Source organism: Paroedura picta, chromosome 4, assembly GCF_049243985.1.
Source record: "Paroedura picta isolate Pp20150507F chromosome 4, Ppicta_v3.0, whole genome shotgun sequence".
NCBI classification, from domain to species: domain Eukaryota; kingdom Metazoa; phylum Chordata; class Lepidosauria; order Squamata; family Gekkonidae; genus Paroedura; species Paroedura picta.
Genome location: NC_135372.1, coordinates 98,257,904 through 98,276,797, shown reverse-complemented (window position 1 = coordinate 98,276,797; position 18,894 = coordinate 98,257,904). Strand labels below are relative to the sequence as shown.

Here is an 18,894-nt window from a genome sequence, read left to right as displayed (position 1 = left end):
ATATGGGCAGAGAACTAGGACTGAACAGGAGCTGGCAGAACTGATTGGTAGGATCCAACCCAGAGTCCAGCAACTGGGAAACATTGCTGCTATACAAATCACAGCACAAAAATTACAATTAGTATTATGAATTGGCTCTGGAAAGAAAATGCTGCCAAACCTATTAATTAAATATGATTTTTATTGGTAGGTGGTCATTTCTTAAGCCTTGCTAAATATTAAGTATTTTCAACTCCGTCTATTGGCTGTGAGCCCAGAAAGATCTGAGTTGATTCATAACATGTGCAGAATATTGCATGTACTGTAAGTAACTTAAAAATACTAATAACCGAATTGAATTTGATATATGGACTACGGTTTGCTTTTAATAAGTTTTGACTCTTATATTTGCTGCTTCAATGGGGCATGGATTTCAGACTGATCTTTGGATTGTTGAAGTTGTGCCTTCCAAAGGAAAGCCAGCATAGGCTAGAAGCTGTGGCTTTTAATCATTTTCCACTCCCCTGCGTGCAGCCAGCAGGGTGACTTTGGGCTCACATAGCCCCTCAAAGGGCAGTTCTGACTGAGCAGTAATATCAGGTCTCTCTCAGCCTCACCTACCTCACAGGGTGTCCGTTGTGGGGTGAGGAAAGGGAAGGTGATTGTAAGCCGTTCTGAGACAAAAGCGGCATATAAAAGCCAACTCTTCTTCATTACGTATGCACCTCTGTCCTACTCATATGGAAATGTTCTAGTTTCATGAGAAAAATCAAGTATTTAGGATTAGAGCCTGACTTGTTGAAACAGATTAGCTTTGTTTTTCCATGGAGTTCATACAGAGGATTCAACACATCAAATACCAGAAATGTCATTAAGAGAAAACTTAATGGAAATCTATTAACATTCTTTAATTTTCTGAAGTCAGAGTTGGGACCACGCCCCTCCCGGCTTTGGCTTAAGTTCCTACAACTGTCCCAGCATCAATCAGAGATATATAATATTTACTTGAAAGGAAGGCAGCTCTGAATGTAAGATACCCCCCCCCTCAAAAGGTGCAAGGAATTTTTTTTAATGACATAACTGTCCGTCATTCAAAAGATAATACCTTTTTTTAAGACCTGAAAAAAATAAAGGTAAAGGTAAAGGTATCCCCTGTGCAAGCACCGAGTCATGTCTGACCCTTGGGGTGACGCCCTCTAGCGTTTTCATGGCAGACTCAATACGGGGTGGTTTGCCAGTGCCTTCCCCAGTCATTACCGTTTACCCCCCAGCAGCAAGCTGGGTACTCATTTTACTGACCTTGGAAGGCTGAGTCAACCTTGAGCCGGCTGCTGGGATTGAACTCCCAACCTCATGGGCAAAGCTTTCAGACGGCTGCCTTACCACTCTGCGCCACAAGAGGCTCATCTGAAAAAAATACATGGTCTTAAATACTATACATCATATATTTATAGGGGGGAAAGTGAAGAGCTGTGTTCTTTGTATACTTCATGCAACTACACAACATCCTACAAGATGTTTTGTATCCTGGAACAGACGAGTGCTTGTCAGATGTGAAGTGTGTCTTTGTAAATGGGTTTGAGCAATTTTACTTACCTGTGCTCTGCCTCAAGTGTCATGCATTTATTCGTATAACATTACCAAAGTGCAAAATGACTTAAGAAACAGCCCTGAAAGAGCGCTTTATTTTAATCCCGTGCCCCTCACTTTTGTTTAATTTAAACATTATCTATAGAAAACGGTAATGACTGGGGAAGGCACAGGCAAACCACCCCGTATTGAGTCTGCCATGAAAACGCTAGAGGGCGTCACCCCAAGGGTCAGACATGACTCGGTGCTTGCACAGGAGATACCTTTACCTTATAGAAATACCATGTGACTAGACTGTTTTCTTTAATCACCGCTCAAATTAGATGTCATTAAGAATGCTTCCATGAAACTGGTACATGGAAGAGTTTCTTTTCCTTCAAGTAATGAACTGCTTGGTTATAGCAGCAGATAGAAACTAAACTTGGTCAGAAAGATCTCCATATGGTTGGCTTTTATTCAAACCTTGTTAAAATTCAACAGGATTCTGCCTTATTACAGATGCTTGCTGGAGCTGAGCAATATATTAGGTAGCTAGAAGTGTAACAAGAAAGATGTCAGCTGCATAATTTTAAAAATGTTGATTAGCTGACTCTCCCCATACCTTCATAGGTCAGTAACTATATAGTGCACCCTACATTCAGTTAGCAATTATATTTAAGGGTTTTCCTTTTTTGTTTTTTTTTTAACAACGAGCATTAGAAACTTTAAAAAACCCCAACAAGTAGAGGTGGGGTTCCTCAAGATTTTAGTAATGGCTAAAAGAACAAAGCTTCGAGTTACACAGTATGGGACTTTGCCTGCTGGTTATATATTATGCTTTGTGTTATACAGCACAGTTAAGCAAAAGACTTTGAACGAATATATTTAAAAAGGTAACCCAAGGTACAAATTATGAGTACTACTGCTGTATTACTTCCACATAAATTGTTTTGAAAAGCAGCGAATCGAAGAAAAGTTAATGCTACCTTACTTGCTTTCCATGTAAGTGGGACAGATTCTCAGCAGAAATTATCTGACCCTGCATTGCAAACTTTGGGGATTCAGTCAAACGGCTGCCTTTCGGGTCAGCTTTTGTATAATTAGGAAAGTGATTCAACCATTTGTGTTTTAGTCCGTGCTGCTTTTGTGGGTTTCAACAACACGCTGTTCCGTGCCTTCCTTATTGGTCAGGGAGCGCCAACTTCATTAAGCATCAAAGACTCGTTCCCCGACTGGTGGTTCCTTTTCCAGGGAATCCACCCGACACCACCTCCTCGGAAGCGCCACGTGCTGCTCCCACATGCCGCGCGCGCGCGTGTATGCATGTTCGTGTGCATGTGCGCTCACGCATAAGGCCATGTGAACCTGCCTCTGGAGCCCCAACCAGGCGCCTCCGGGCCTGAACTGCGCCCTGGCGGGAAGGCCTGATCTGACCCTGCCTGCCACTGCTCAGGCCCTTGCAGAGGGTTCGGGGAGGATTAGCGAAATGGGGCTCTGCGCCTTTAAGAGTCCCTTTGTCTCCGAAACATCCTTATTTACCCTCCTGTGACTCAACCAAACTTAGCCCCCGCGATTCACAAAGCCTTCAGAATCGCAACTCTCGGGCGGAGCCAACGCATTCTCCGCCTCCGGAGAAACGCTCCTTGTCTTGCATCTCTCAGATAGCCGCGCAGTGCAAGCGCTCCCCTCCGCAAGTGCCGTAAATTAATGCTTCGTTACCCAGCGAGGGAGTTCGAGCTTTTCAGTCAACTACGCTGTGAGAAGCCGCTTGGAGAAAATCTCCTGAAAGACGCCCCCCGCCCCAACACACGCGCGCGCCGTCCGACGCGTCACTAGCGTAAATCGTTGAGACGGTTCCCGCTCTTTCCCGTTGCGCATTTGGCGTTGAGAAGAAAGAACGGTCAAAGAAAACTGTTAGGAGCCTCCTTACGCAGGGGGCGTAAACTGGATCGTTGAATGGCGAGTAGACTTACGGCACCATCAGTCAGGGGTGGGAAGGAAAGAATGTGTGGCGTGCGATTCAGCCAATGACAGCGCGGGGCGGGGAGAGGTTCTCAGCCAATGGCGGGGAGGGGGCGTGTCAGGCACCGGTTGGGGTGTCTCGCGCTTGGTGACAGCTCGCGCGTGCTGATGATGGCGGTAAATAAAGGGGCCGGAGGGAGGCGGGAGCTTTATCCCCTTGGGGCTCAGACCCTAAACGGGGGGAAGGGAGAGACCCGTCCCTGGGTTGGAGCGGGGGGGCATCACGTGCGACCCTGGGAAGGGGGGGCTTGACCCCCCGAATTGGGGTGGGAGGTTCGAGGGTGCTCCACCCCTTGGGGGCTGAGGTTCCAAACTGGAGGTGTGGGGCTGTGGTGGCTGAAGCCCTGCCTTCTGGCCTGGAGGGGATCTCAGCTGCCCCTTCGGCCAGGCCGACAGAGGGGAAGAGGTCTTGACCCCCTCCTTGAAATAGTGGAGGGCTTGAGGAAGGGTCTTAGCCCCCCTCCCCCAACTCCTCGCGGTAACCGATATGGAAGGTTTCGTGTACTGAAATGTGAGGGGGAGGCGTTGACCCCTCGTGAGGGGGCGCCTGCCCGGTGTGCGGGTTGGAAAGAGCATCAGCCCCGCCAACTGAAAAGGAGAGTTGAGAGGACTTACCGCCTGTGGCTGAGCAGGCAAAGACGCGAACAGCGATTGGGCTTTAAATGCTTAATAACAACAGACTTCCACCCCGGTTGGATGAGCTAGAGGTTGTAGGGTCAAGTCCTGCCCTTCTTGAGGAACCAGGGGCTTATTAAACTGGCAGGGTTGGTGTGGGGCGCTGGAGGGCTCAGCAGGCGGAAAGGGGGGGGGGTGCCGTCTTCAACCAACTGGCCGAGAACAATGTAGGAAATAAAGCTAAGGAAGGCAGAGAGGAACTAGGAACTGGGAGTGTATGGTGGTTGCCGAACAAGGGGCTATTTGAGAGTGAGTGGTAGTGAAATGAATAAGGTCCTCTATAGCTGGAAAGCAGCACAAGAGTTGCAAGAAGTCCTGAGAGGTAGCCAGAGTGGAGCTACGGCTGTAAGAAGGAGTAATCACATTCTTGGGGTGTTAGCATGGGCAGTGCAGAAGATAACTCTGATAGTGATGGGCAGCAGGATGGTGCATATTGATGTTGCTATGCTGCATGTAGTTCTTTGTTTGCCTGAAGTAAGATGCTTAGGTGGTTCATTTCCAGTGTGATGTTGCAGACTTTTTTTCCCCTTCAGAGTGTTGTGCTCCTAATCATTTATTTTTTTATCCCTTAATCTTGTGACATTTCCTCACTTCTGCCCCAAATTAAATACACTGGTATAATAGTTATTTGACAAGAAGAGTTTTACCAAAGTACTATTGTTGTTGCTTGTGTGACTGTGTGTGTAGCAGTACTGATGAAGCTGTTTGAGAAAAAGACTCATATAATGGGACTCGGGTGTCCCTGGTGTTAACACAAATGAGGACACTTAGCCTTATGAGATGTGATCAGCTTTTTCAAGAATTCCTCTGCAAATGCTGTTTGTCATGCAACTGTTGTGCTGCCTTCATATGTAAAATAAACTGCTTGGCAATCAGTTTTCACAGAATGCTGGTGGTATAAGGATCCCTTATTTTAAATGTATACCGGCTTACCTCATTCAAGTTAACAGAAAGTGTTATATTTAAAGAAAATATGTTTCTTAAAAAGCTTCAGTGTGTGTGACACAACTGAAGTTTATTTTCTTCCCATAAATTAAGTAGTTTTGTAGGATGAACATATCTTGAATTGGTAGCATATTGAATGTCGTTGTTGCTGCAATCACCTACTGAATGTAAAGATCGAATCTGGGGTTCCAGCTATGTAAAATCTTGCTGGATCCCTGATCCTGTACGAAGAAGAAAGAAAGAATCTTTTGTTTACTTGGTATGAAGTTTTACGCTCCCTCCCCCCACATTAATTCTTCACTAATTGTTTTTTCAGATGATGCAGAGAATACTAGATGTCAAGTTGGGTATCTCTGCTTCTTTCTTTTGCTTATTCTTTAGACACTGTATTTTTAAATAATATTTTTGTTGTTGGTCACATTTAAAACTAAATTGCAGTATAAGGAGGCAAAACATTTTTTTACTGTGTAAAACAAATTTGAATCTAATGGAGAAAATTAGATTTCAAAATATTTAATATTTCTATTTATAAATACTTGTAGAATACTAGAATTAATTTAACAGATGTGAGTTGGGTTGGTGGTACTTGTGCACAGAATCTTAAAGCTTGTGATTTGAATTAGGTAAGTACGTCTGTTCCTTTAAGGGTCTAAAAGCTGTGTAGGTTCCAAGTAAAATATACTTTAGTCACTATATTGCATCTGAAAGAACGTTGTTTCTAATCATACTGTGTACATTAAAAAATAGTTCTAGTAATTTACCAAGCTCTGCTATTTGAAAGAATCAAGATTTTATGCCATTTAATTGGTAACTATAGACATGGAAAATACACATCTTTTCAAAATGTAAATGTACAGTGCAGTAACTGATGCAGTTTTCTGTGGTTGTAACATATAATGGTGAAACTGAAGTATTTATTTAGTTGGCTTTATCCAATAATATAAGGCAACTATTTTAAATATATAAAACTTAATTGCAATAACAAACTCAAGCTGCTACATTTCTGATGCACTCTCAGGCTTTTGCAGGGATTTTGCCCATGAGTGGCTGCGTTACTGAAGGAAAAACGGAAAAGAGTGCCTCAACATTGGCATATGTGCTGTTGTTGAGAGGATGAAGGAAAGACTAGGTTTAATAAATTAAATAAATTAACCTTTTATTTCATTTTTATCTGACTTTCATTAGTCAATGTATATTTAAAATTATATTCCTTTATATTATGGTGGTGAGAAAATTTCTAGGTCCTAGGCACTAGCTGTATGCTTTTTAGATTTCTGGGTGACCAGGCACCTGGGATTATTCTAGCCCTGCCTTATCCATTAAAAACCTACTTAACATATTTCATTGCTTCCTAGGGCTTTGGCAAGCATTCATATAAACAGTGTTCGAGAAATGAGCAATAGCAGTGGTCCCCAACCTTTTTATCACTGGGGACTGGTCAACGCTTGACAATTTTACTGAGGCCTGGGGGGGGGGTAGTCTTTTGCCGAGGGAAGTCGCCGCCGCCACCACCGCCACCACCTGAGCCCCTGCTCCACTTACTTTCCTGCTGGCACCCCGGACTTCCCAATGCCCGCTGGGGGGCACTGCCAACAGCAGCTGTGCAGTGCCACGACGAGGGGGAGCCCCAGCCATGGCGGCCGCTGGAGAGCACCAATGGTGAGCCGGCGGCAGAGTGGCAGGGCAGCCCCGGAGGCAGCAACCAGGGAGGAGGACGAGGAGGAGCCGCGGCCTGGTACCGACTGATCTACGGACCAGTACCGGTCCCCAGACCGGGGGTTGGGGACCACTGGGCTATAGGAACTGAGAGTGCTTCTATATACCTTTGTATTTATTTTAGGTAGTAAGAAGGCATTATCAGGTGACCGTACCAACATAGGGAATATTTCTTTTAAAAACTATTTATATGCCAGCTTTTCTGCCAGGTAACTGAAACCTGCGGCAAGTAAGAGACTGAAAAAACTAAATACAATAAATGTATTAAAGCAACACAGATAATAAGAATTGCTAGTTATAATGCTCATTTAAGAGACTGTTGCTCTTAAAGACCACAAAGGCATAGTAATCATTAGGACATCTCCACTGTCAAGGGATCCCAAAAGCCCATTTAAACCGTTCAGTCCTGCAGTTCTTATAAAACTGCATCAGAGATTAAGCTCACCTAGGTTTCCCTATAATATCATCCCAGAGGGCTGAAGTAGGCAATAAACAGGTTCAGTAATTGAGCAGCAAGTACTTGCTCTTTTGGGGAACACGCACTCAACAAATATTACTATGCCAAGTGAAGCAGTCATCTTCATCCATGCTGAGTGAAGTAGTTATGCAGGCTCATACAGAGTGAGGTCATGCTGTGCTTCAGTATATATATAATATACTAGAGGCCAAGCATTCAGGAATACAACGGGCACTAGATTGGGGGGTTGGGTGGAAGAACTCTGCGGACGGCCTCCCACTCCCCCCAGGACCTGAAGAGGCTGCAGGCAGCTGTTATGGAACTCGCCGGCAGGGGCAGCTCTCAGCCTCAGAGGGTAGTGGTAGGAAGGGGTGGTTAGGGGGGGGGCAGAAGGCGATTGGCTGGCTGCTGGACAGACAGGCAAGCCAGTTGGCGGAGGAGGCACTCAGGGGTGGGATAGCTGCCCTGAGGGCGTAGTAAGCACTGAGTGGCACTTAAGCCATGAGACACGATCCTCCTCCAAGACCTTACCAGAAATATTACATGTGGAACAGATATGAGACTATGAAGGGCTTTAAAATTAAACACAACCATCAATAGAACCCACAAACAAGATGGCAAACAAGCAAACAATTTAAAATTGCATTATTATGTTCCTTCTGGCTAATGTTATATAGGCTGCCACATTCTGTACCAATTGAAGTTTTTCAGATATTTTCAAGGGCAGCCCCATGAACAGTGAGTTACTCAGGCTTTAGTCAGCATAGGAAGATCCATGGTCTCCGGTGGGAGACCGGTTTTGTGCTGAATGCAACTGGAAATCCATATTATTAATCACCTGCTTTTCTGATAAAAGAATGAGGAATAACAAGACCTGGGAGATCCTCACTAATAGCTTTAGGGACCTGGATCCCATCCAGAGTAAAGATCATAATTCCATCAAACACAGATTCTTCAGGGAGTGTGCATGCACGCGAAAGCTAATACCTTGAATAAAACTTTGTTGGTCTTAAAGGTGCTCTAAATGTGCTCTAAATTTGTCTCATCAACACAGACATCTTGCTGACTGGCATTGTTGCCATCTTGACAGGATTCATCTTCATCATTCATCTTCATCTTACTCTCCCTCAGTAACTTGATTATGGCAGAAGAGTACTATCCCTAGACAGAGACTGCACCACCCAGAGGATTATTTAATGAGAAGTATAGTTGGGTATTATTTGCATACTAGTGAAACCCAAATCCAGATGTTCTTCCTATGGTACTATCCATGACAGATCCCACATCATAGGCAACTTGTCTCCTATAGCTTTCTGTATATCATTGACTAAAGATACAAATCATCTCCAATTCCAGTATAGCATTTTAAACACCTTAGAAGCAGCAAGTGATCTGTTGTGTGAAAAATTACAGATATATAAATTTATATTCTTATGGTTTTAATTGTAAGTTGCCTTGAAGAGATCTCTGAAGAGGTGGTATAGAAATATTCTACATAAATAAGTTCAGGAATGAGGCACTTGCTTAATCTATAAGAATCGCAACTAGGAATACTGATTCTATCCTAAAGTAAGGCCAGAAGCCAGAATGAAATGAGCAAAGGGCAGATATGTCATCAAGATACTTCTAGAGTTCCCCAGCCACAGTTTTATATAAAGAAAATTAGAAAGTGGTATATAGGTAGCCAGTGTTTGAAAAACTCACAACTTTTTTTTTTAATTGTGTCTTCAACATTGTCTCCTCAGTGCTTGTGAGGAAAGCCTTCATGGTGTAGTCTGCATGGGGCTTTTTACCCAGGCCCAGTTCGAATGAATCCCTTCCATCTACACTGAATTTGATTTGCATTTTGATTATGGGCACTTTAAATTTTCCCTCTGCAACAAGCATGATTGATTCATGATGACTCTATCTTTCCCTCTCTCTGTAGCTCTCTGCTCTTTGCTAATTAACTGTGCCTCCAACACTGTAGACAAAGCAGTCTTCCCTGATTGGCCAGGGCGTCAGTTCATAGTCTTCCTGGTTCCCAGTTGCAAGGCTTGTCTTAAAGTGACTGCACTCCAGAAGCCCTAACTTCTCTCAGCAGAGATTTGCGTTTCTTCCCCTTCTCTGCTGTCTCCAATTCTCCTACCCCCACACCCCATTCAAGAAAAGGAAGAGGCTCCTGCTGCGCTTGGTTCCCCCCTCTCCCCGTTCTGAGCTTTCCCAATCGAGTGCAGAACACTTTCTATTTCAATTGAGGGGGAGGATAGAGAAATACCTGAATTCAAATAGATCTGAATTCAGCAGGATCCACAACAGAATAAACAAAGTGCAGAATCAGCCCAGATCTAAGGGGATTTCTGCACCCTTTAAAAATAGTACAATATTTACCTTTCGCTGTTGTTATACTCCGGACCCTCCACATGAGGTCGCCAACATGCAGCGTCTGAGCAGTAAACAGCCGGCTACATCTTCCACTTTAAAGCGCTACTTGGTGAATCCCAAAAAGTGGATTCACCAACATATGTAATGCTACCTACCAGAAACCAACCAGCAATAAAATATATGGAGGCGAAGCTCTATCTCCACCTCCAATGTCCCACCGTCGCATCTGCCTCCCTCTCCCGGGGCCAGGAGTTGTTTTTTTTAAGTGAACTGCCTGGACCAACGAATAGGCATTCAGTCGTGCAGGCAAAGGCAAAAAAAATGTCCCCAAAACTTGTAGCATAAAGTATGCCTCTCTAAGCTCCCCCCCCCCATCAGGAACGAGATTTATTTTTTAAAAGAAGCAAGTCTCGTCATTCCATAAGCAGTAGCAATAAGGAAGCACTATGCATCTATATAAGTTGTGTTGCTCTCTTCCGCCATTTCCAGCAGTACTTGTGGAGGGGGAGAAACGCAAAATTGGTGGCAGAGAGGAGTGAGACAGCAAAAAAGGTGAGAGGCCAGGAGGTGCGGTTATATGTAACGTTACGCCACTCAGCTGGCGTAAGGCAGTTTTTAACTATGTGTGGAAATGCCCTTTGTCTCTATATAGTGGAATATAAAACAAGTCCTTGCAAAATTTGAACACCCAAGACAAGGGTCTAAGTAGAATCTTTTACAGGACCTGGTTGATAGTCCTCAAGGAGATCAAGGTATCCTGAGTTCAACAGGTTCTCACAGATTTGTCATGCTGTGTGGCTCCTTGGAAGTGAGTTAGGTTTAGGGCAGTGGTCCCCAACCTTTTTATCACTGGGGACCGGTCAACGCTTGACAATTTTACTGAGTCCCGGGGGGGGTTAGTCTCCTCCTCTCAACCACTGCCGTAACACTCTCTGTTGCAAAGACATCTGTTTCTTACTTATTTTGCTCACTTGTGGGTTCAGTGTGCCTCACTATTTCTACAGCTGGGTTGAAGCGTGCCTTTTGCTGAGGGACGTCGCTGCCGCCTGAGCCCCTGCTCCACTTGCTTTCCCGCCTATGCCCCTGACTTTCCCTCTGGGGGGCGCTGCTAGTATCAGCTGCGTAGTGCCAGGCCGAGGGGAAGCCCCAGCCATAGCAGCCACTGGAGAGCACCAAAGGTGAGCCAGCAGCAGAGTGGTAGGCCGGCCCCTGAAGCAGCAGCCGGGGAGGAGGACGAGGAGGAGCTGCGGCTCGGTACCGACTGATATACGGACTGGTACCGGTCCCTGGTCCGGTGCCCAGCCCTGTACTGGTCTCTGGTCCGGGGATTGGGGATTGCTGGGGAACCAATACCTGACACATTTTAAAAATATTGTGTCATTTGGTCCTCTGGTTCTTGACAAATAATTTGGAATCTCATGCAGTCTATCAGCTTGCAGAACTGTCTTAGCTGGGTCTTCAGGAGATAATGATCTGTCCATGACACAGGCTGAATCTCCAGCCTTTCCAGGCCATCAGAAACATGCTCAGTAAAAAAGATTACTTTAAATATCATAGGAAGCAATCACAGATTCCACCCCCACCCCGTGCTGATGCAGTGTGGTTTTGGTGACTCCTGCCACACCATCCTATTATGCTGAAGCTGTAACTTTTGAATAGTCTTACATGTTACAATAAACCTCTGAAACAATAGAGGTCATGAATGTTTATCATTGTTAACAAGGAAATATGCAGTTTATGAAAAAAAAAATTCATTGTCAATCCCCACTAGCAACCATAGCATATGAAAATCATGAGTGTAGTACTAGACATACTTTGAAATAAATGGCACCTATAGCAAAACCTCCAGGGTTGGTAAAAATGCCCAGGTGTCAACTTGCTTGGATGCTAATTTAAGGATCTTTGGTTTAACAGTAGTGTGAAAGCTCACAAGTAAACAAAAACAGATTTCTCCATCTCCCATGTAGTTATTTTTTGCTTGTTCACTCCATTTAACTTCAGTTTAACAGTAAAAACTGACTAGTTGCTGCCTGTCAATCTGCTGACCCCCCTTCCCCCAAGTCACTAGCTGAGATACTGTGAAGTTACACATGCCTTGAGTAGAGATGGAGAGGCATGGAAATAATGAATGAAAAAGGGAGGGGAAACTGAAAGTGAGTATGGGGCCTAAATTAAGGACTGTGGAACAAAAAGGGAACAGAGGAGGCAGTAGGGAAAATAAGGAAAAGGCCTGGAAAAGTGAGAATGGGGAAAGTACAGGAGGGACCTAAGAGAAGGGTGAGTAGAGGAGGCCAGTGTACTGAGAGAAATGGGAACTCAGGAAGAAATGCTGAAAGGACACTCCTTCTTGATGCAGGTTGCGTTGCTATCACATGGATTTTGTACAAAATAAGAAACCGAAGGTCCTGTCTTATTGTCTGGGAAAGAGTGGGAGAGTCAAGAACTGAATTGCACATGTCTTCGGGGGGGGGGGGGGGAGTATTCGCTTTGCCAAGGTCTGCCTGAAGCAAAATGTTGTCTGAGAAAATAAGAAAGTCGCAGATTTTCCTAATATGGCAGTAACAATTACTATTATGGCTTTGGCTCACTTGTTTGGCAGAGATACATATTAAAGTTTTAAGCATAGTTGCCTTGGTCAAATTTGAGCCATTTGATGGTGGAAAGAAGGCATACAGACATGGGAAGCAAGGGAATAATGCTAACAAGAGGAAGAGTGTTTGTTGCCAGTACTGCAGGTGATTGAGAAGAGTAATGTAATAAGCAGAACCTTAAAGTGACTGCAGCTAATGCTGAAAAATAGAGCTTCAGCAGCAGGTTCCAACACTATAAAAGCATTCCCCCTAAGTTACAATTATCTAGCTATATTAGATAATTAGTATCAGATGGCTGCCTATTTTGACTTAACAGAAATTTCAGATATATTGGACATAAAATGAAAAAATACTATATGCTTCATCTGGATTAGTCCTGTTTGCAAGAATTATCCAGGTTTGATTTGGATGGTATTGAACATAGCTCCATGGAGAGGTGTATGGCAGAACAATGGAATGTAAATAAAAATTGAGGTTTACCAGATAGTAAAGATACAGATAAAATGTATAATTTACAGAATTTTTGCTACACAAAAAGAATTGAAGACTTTAATTTTAATTGTCTCCTATCTCTATATGTAATAGGTTCTGTTTGAACTGCTGTGGATTGTTAGCAAGTAAGGGGAATTCTTCATTTCATGTTTGGTAGCTTAAAAAAAAATTGCTGTGCTCCGAACACTGCTTTACACAATCATTTGGAAATGTTGTAGCCCCCTTAAATCTTGTGCAGTTAATGATCTACTTGTATGTATCCGCTTCCCTAAGCAGGAGTCTACATTCAATGTGCACAGGCAGACACAAGGAAAGTTTTGGATAGGTTACTCTGTTGCAGCAAAAATATACAGGAATTTTGTGTCACCTTAGGCTAACAGTTTCTTCTGGGAGTCTTGTCCCTGAAAATCTGTGCGGAATTCGGTATTCTTAGAGATGCCATAAGATTGCTTTTTGTGTTTAAATTTTTTTTAAATCTCATTATGTGTTTAAAGCTGATTTCTGCATAGGGTGAGCAAGAATTTCCACAAACTTCTTAACCTGTATTAAAAAAAAGACTTCTTTTTTACAAGTTAATGGTGGAGGCAAAATATTTTAAGAATGTTTTGAAATAAACAAATTGGGGAACATAGACAAATGGATCTGATTCTGGCTTAATTTTCAAATGAAGATGCGACATGTAATATCTTCTAAATTCAAAGGTCACGTTTTTGAATTATTATTATTATTAGTAGTAGTAGTAGTAGTAGTAATGAACCAAAGTTGTTGAAACCTTACCAGTAAGGACTTCTGTAATAAGTATCGGAGTACCCTAATCAACATCAAGCTTTAACAATGAAATGGTGTAGCTGTTGTTTTGGATAGAACTAGAGAGTTGAATTGGCACTAGGGAGTTTTTCAGCAAGTTGTCTGAAACTGTACTGGAGGCTTCTGTTGGTGTTGCAATCAATGAACTATGATTATTCCTGCTCAGATATATAAACATATGAAAACATAGTTTAAGGGCATATTTATAGCAGTCATGCCTCCAATCTTGTGCCTGCTTGGGATAGCAAAATACAAGCTAAGAATTTGTAAGATTGAGAATATGTCTGATGCTAATGTGCCCTAAGTATGCAGATATTGTAGGGTTTTACTTTAGGCATGATTTTTTGTGATTTTGTAGTTTCGTCTCTAATGGTTTTATTGTATGCATCCTGTGGACAATTAAGCTTTTATGAGAGTAGATTCTGCTGGTTCCTCCCCATTTGTGTTTTGCACACTGCTTGGGCAGGAAAAGCCTTGAATGAAAGAGCATTGTGAATCACTGTTTAAATTGTGTCTAGCATCCCCGGTTCTATTTGAAATGCAAATGTGAAGGGTTAAGGTTCCTATTGTATTTTTTGCTTTCCAAATCTTAAAGTTGACACATTAACAGTTTGGGTTTGTGTTCTAGTAGCTAGTATATTAACCCGATGTAATTTAAATAATTAAGGCTAGCAATTTATTAGGGGAGAATTTGACAACCTATCTTGGAATCTGAGATTTCTAAGCTCCAGATCAGAAAAGGTAACATAGAGGTTCTAAATTCCAACCCAAAACACAGGATATATTTTATAGGATACTACATCTGGAGTTAAACTGATTTGAATGTTTTTTATATATTCTAAAAATAAAATAAATATATAAATTATGGAAAGCTACCATGGTGAATAATTTTTTTTCTGTTTGAACATGTAGGGAAAAACATGAAAGGTATATTTTAGTGCCATGCCTTTAGCAGGTCCTCTGGTTAACGGTATTGGAGAAGGAATGAGAGGGGAGAAAGGAAATTGATAAACCTTGAAAAGCTTTTGTCCCACCTGTTATATTGTTGACATATAACAAAATTAACAAAGTCCAAGTCTCCAAACACATGTCCTTACTTAGCAGCCTGTTGATATAATTCTGGCAGCATGATCTACAGGCCAGTTCTTTCTCTTTCCTACCCCCACTCTCACGATTATTTTAGTGGATGTAAAATTATCCTGATTAGGCATGTAGCAGGAACAATAATAACTTCTGAAAAGAGGAATACTGTTAGGAAATTTTATATTATTCATGCATATTGTTTGTGTGTGTGTGTGTGTGTGTTAAAGGACATAACCAAGTGAATTAACTGAAGAAGTTGAATTTTAGGTCACTGCTTATTATACTTGTTAAGTGAATAATGCTACTACATTCTTATAGTCTTAGTTTTTAGATGACTGGGTACAGTTTTCCTTGCAGTTTGACATTGAACTGTATTATTTAAACTTATGCCAGATAATGGAAGTGTTGCTATGGGTACTTCTAAATAAATTATTATTAATAATAATAATAATAAATGTTTATTTAGGGTGGGTGACAACAATAAAACCAACACTCAGATTTAAATGGTGACAACATACAAAATGACCATCTCTAAAATTTCCAAGACGTGAGTCCTAACCCAGTGGAACAGTTCTGTTTTACAGGACCTGCTGCACTGATTCATGATGTGATGAAATAATTTCTTTAATGAACTTTAGGAAGTGCATTGTTTGTTTTTAAGGGTCACTTTTTGTTCCTTGGCCTGTTCATTCCTTCCAATTATATAGTAAAATCGAGTGCAATAATGTTGGTAAATATTATCAATTTGAGAACATTTGTGTGTGTTAAAAGTGGGTCTCTTCACATTCTTTATTTATACTGTTTTTTTCTTTTATTGTATCAGAATTTTATTTCAGGAAGCATGGCATAAGAATGTGAAGTTTTTCTTCTGCATACCAGTAAGCTGTTAAGGACACAGGAGCAGAGGGTGTCAATCCAATTGGCCATGTCCAGATCAATTTAGCTTCTCCAATATTGTTTCATAATATGCTTTTGGGTCATTCTGAAACCTATTAGCAAATAAATGGGCTTAGTGGCACATAAACTGTGGGATGCACTGCTCTTAAGCTTCATTAGAAGCCTAAACTTAAGAACATAAATAGACCCCTGATGGATCGGTCCAATGGTCCATTCAATCCAGCACCCTCTTTTGTGCAGTGGTTATAGAAAGACACCAACAGGGCATAGAGGAATGTTACTTCCCTGGACTGGTATTCCAAATTCTTTTGCCTCTGAATATGGAAGTTCCCTTTAGTCATGATGGGTGGTAGCCCCAGAAAAACCTGTCCTCAGTGAATATGGCTAATCCTGTGTTAAGCCCATATATGGTTATGGCCATAACTAGGGTCCTCCCAGAAACCCCTTCCCTATGACCAGTTATGTCCAACAGACACAACACAAGGTGACTCCTAGTCCCAGCCACCCATCAAGCAACAGTTGCACACACAGTTGTCCATCAACTTCATTGGATGCTGCCAAATTCCTGTATTTTGGGAGAGAGATAAATTCTATCTACTCACCCCTCTTCCCCAGGTATAATTTTATAAATCTGTCATGTCTCCTCTCAGTTGTCTTTTTTCTGCACTGAAAATCCCTAGACACTTTAGCCTTTACTCAGAAGAAAGGAGCTCCAAGACCTTAATAATCTTAGTTGCCATCTTCTGTCATTTTTTCCAGCTCTGCAATGTCCTTTTTGAGATGCAATGACCAGCTCTGCACACCATATTCTGAATGAGGCTGCTTCATAGATATATATAAGGGCTATATAATACTCCTTGATTTATTTTCAATCCCTTTCCTAATAATCCCCCTCATAAAAATCTTTTTTCACCAGTGCCACACATTGAGCTGACATAGAACCATAGAGTTGGAAGGGATCTCCAAGGGTCATCTAGTCCAATCCCCTGCAGGAACTCACAACTACCTGCCCACCCATGGTGACCCCAATTTCATGCCCAAGTGATCCCTCCAAATCTCAAGAATCCAGCCTAACCAGGAAGAAATTCACCTACCACCCAACAGTGGCAATTAGCAATTCCCTTGGTATTCAATGAAGGGCCACAAGAGACAGACGCTGGCATATCCCTTCCTACCCACCCACTCACAATCTGCTTAAATTCATAAAATCAACATTTCTGTGAAATGACTAGCCTCTTCTGAAAAACTTCCAAAGAAAGAGAACTCACTACCTCCTGAGGAAGCCTGTTCCACTGAGGAAATGCTCTAAATCATGAACTTCTTCCAGATGCTTAGCCGAAAATTCTTTTGAATTGAATTGGTTGTGGTCCGACCCTCCGGGGCAACAGAAAACAACACTGCTCCATTTTCTATATGACGACCCTTCAAGTATTTGAAGATGGTTATCATATCACCTCTTAGTCGTCTTATCTCCAGGCTAAACAGACCAAGCTCCCTCAACTTTTCCTCATCTGACTTGGTCTCCAAACCCCTCACCATATTTGTAGCCCTCTTCTGGACACACTCCAATTTCTCTACATTGTTGTGATGCCCAAAACTGAACACAGTCTAACCAGAGCCCAAATACAGCCCAAATCCCCTTTGCCTTTTTAGTTACCAAGTCACACTGCTGATTCATGTTCACTGTATGGTCTACTAAGACCCCCCAAATCCTTTTTACATGTACTACTGCCAAGACATGTCTCACCCATCCTATAGTGATGCATTTGATTTTTCCTACCTAAATATAGAACTTTACCATTTTCACTATTAAAATTCATTTCATTTATTTTAGCCCAGTTTTCTAGCCTGTCAGGATCATCCTATATCCTGATTCTATTTTCAGCTGTTTTTGCTACCCCTCCCAGTTTAGTATCATGCAGATTTAATAAGCACCCCCTCTATTCCAAATAATTTATGAATATGTTGAGCAAAACAGGGCCCAGGACAGATCCCTGAGGCACTCCACTCTTCACTCCTCTCCAAGAAGAAGATGAACCATTTTAAGCACCCTTTGAGTGCAATCTGTCAACCAGTTCTCGATCCATCTGACACTAATAGGATTCATAGCTCATTTTACCAACTTGATAATTTTAATTGAATGATCTACAATAACCCCAAGGTCCCTTTTGATCTCAGACTCTATTTGCATATATTTAAGGCAGATTTTTTTGCTTATAATGTACATCACTTTGCACTTACCTATATTGAACTTCATTTGCCACACTGTTGCCTGCTCACCCAATTTGTCCTGATCTCCTGGAGCATTCGCAGTCTGATTTGGTTTTCATCATGTTAAGTAATAGTGTATTTTTATCTGCATGATTATCTATTGTACTACTCACCTGAATTCCTGTTCTTGTAAAACTCCACTGCTTACTTCCCTCCACTGGGAGAACTGTCAATTCTTTTCTGTTTTTCCTATTTAGCCAAATTTTAATCTATAAGATGATCACTGATGTTATCTCCTGACTGTTAAAATTATTCTTGGTTTTTTCAAGAGGTAGTTTGTCAAAAGCCTTTTGGAAATCCAAATATACAGTGCCAACTGGTTCACTATTATCTACCTTCTTGTTTACTTTTTCAGAAAATTCCAAGGGGATCATGAGGCTCAACTTCCTTTTACAAAAGTTATGCTGAGTTTCTCTCAGCAGGCTTTGTTCCTCTGTTTGCTTAATCATTCAGTCTTTTAACAGTTTTGCTAATTTGCTTGGGGCAAATTTGCTTGAGATAGATATCAAGCTAACAGACCTTTAATTTCCTGGTTGCCCTCTGGATCCCTTGTTAAAAAACAGTGTAACATTTACTACTCTCCAGTCCTTAGATACATGGGCTGATTTGAGGAACAATTAACAACGGCTTTTAAAGAAGAAGGTTGGGGGTCTGAAGAAGAGAATTAAAACCCTGCATGAAATCAAGGAAGGAGAGAATTTGTTTGACAGGAGCTGTGCCAACCTGCATAAGAATGAAGAGACCAGTCCAAAGGAGAATTAGGGTAGGTTGACTTTTTTGTGGAGCCTCCCGTTTCTGCTACAACACAAGTCAAAAAGCATAGAACAAGATGCTACTCAAAGCCATTGGAGCTCAGAAATAGATTTCAGGCCCTTGCAGGGGAGATGGAAGAAGCAACAAGGACAGAGGAGGAACCAAAACAAAATCAAATATGGAGTGAAGAATGCATGGGGATAGAATCATAGAGCTGGAAGGGGCCATACAGGCCATCTAGTCCAACCTCCTGCTCAACGCAGGATCAGCCCA

At 42.1% G+C, this 18,894-nt stretch overlaps 1 protein-coding gene across 3 annotated transcripts in view; it reads left to right on the top strand.

Annotated features, from left to right (window-relative positions):
* Positions 1 to 3,622: 3,622 nt before the first annotated feature.
* USP49 (ubiquitin specific peptidase 49) overlaps positions 3,623 to 18,894 on the top strand; it is a 50,537-nt gene continuing 35,265 nt past the window's right edge. For 2 of the 3 annotated variants that reach the window (XM_077334515.1, XM_077334520.1), the window contains exon 1: positions 3,623 to 3,687. The gene's annotated coding sequence lies outside the window, so the exon portion shown is untranslated. Of the gene's footprint in view, positions 3,688 to 15,064; positions 18,632 to 18,894 lie in introns of those variants that run through there. The other variant, XM_077334519.1, reaches the window with a different exon arrangement.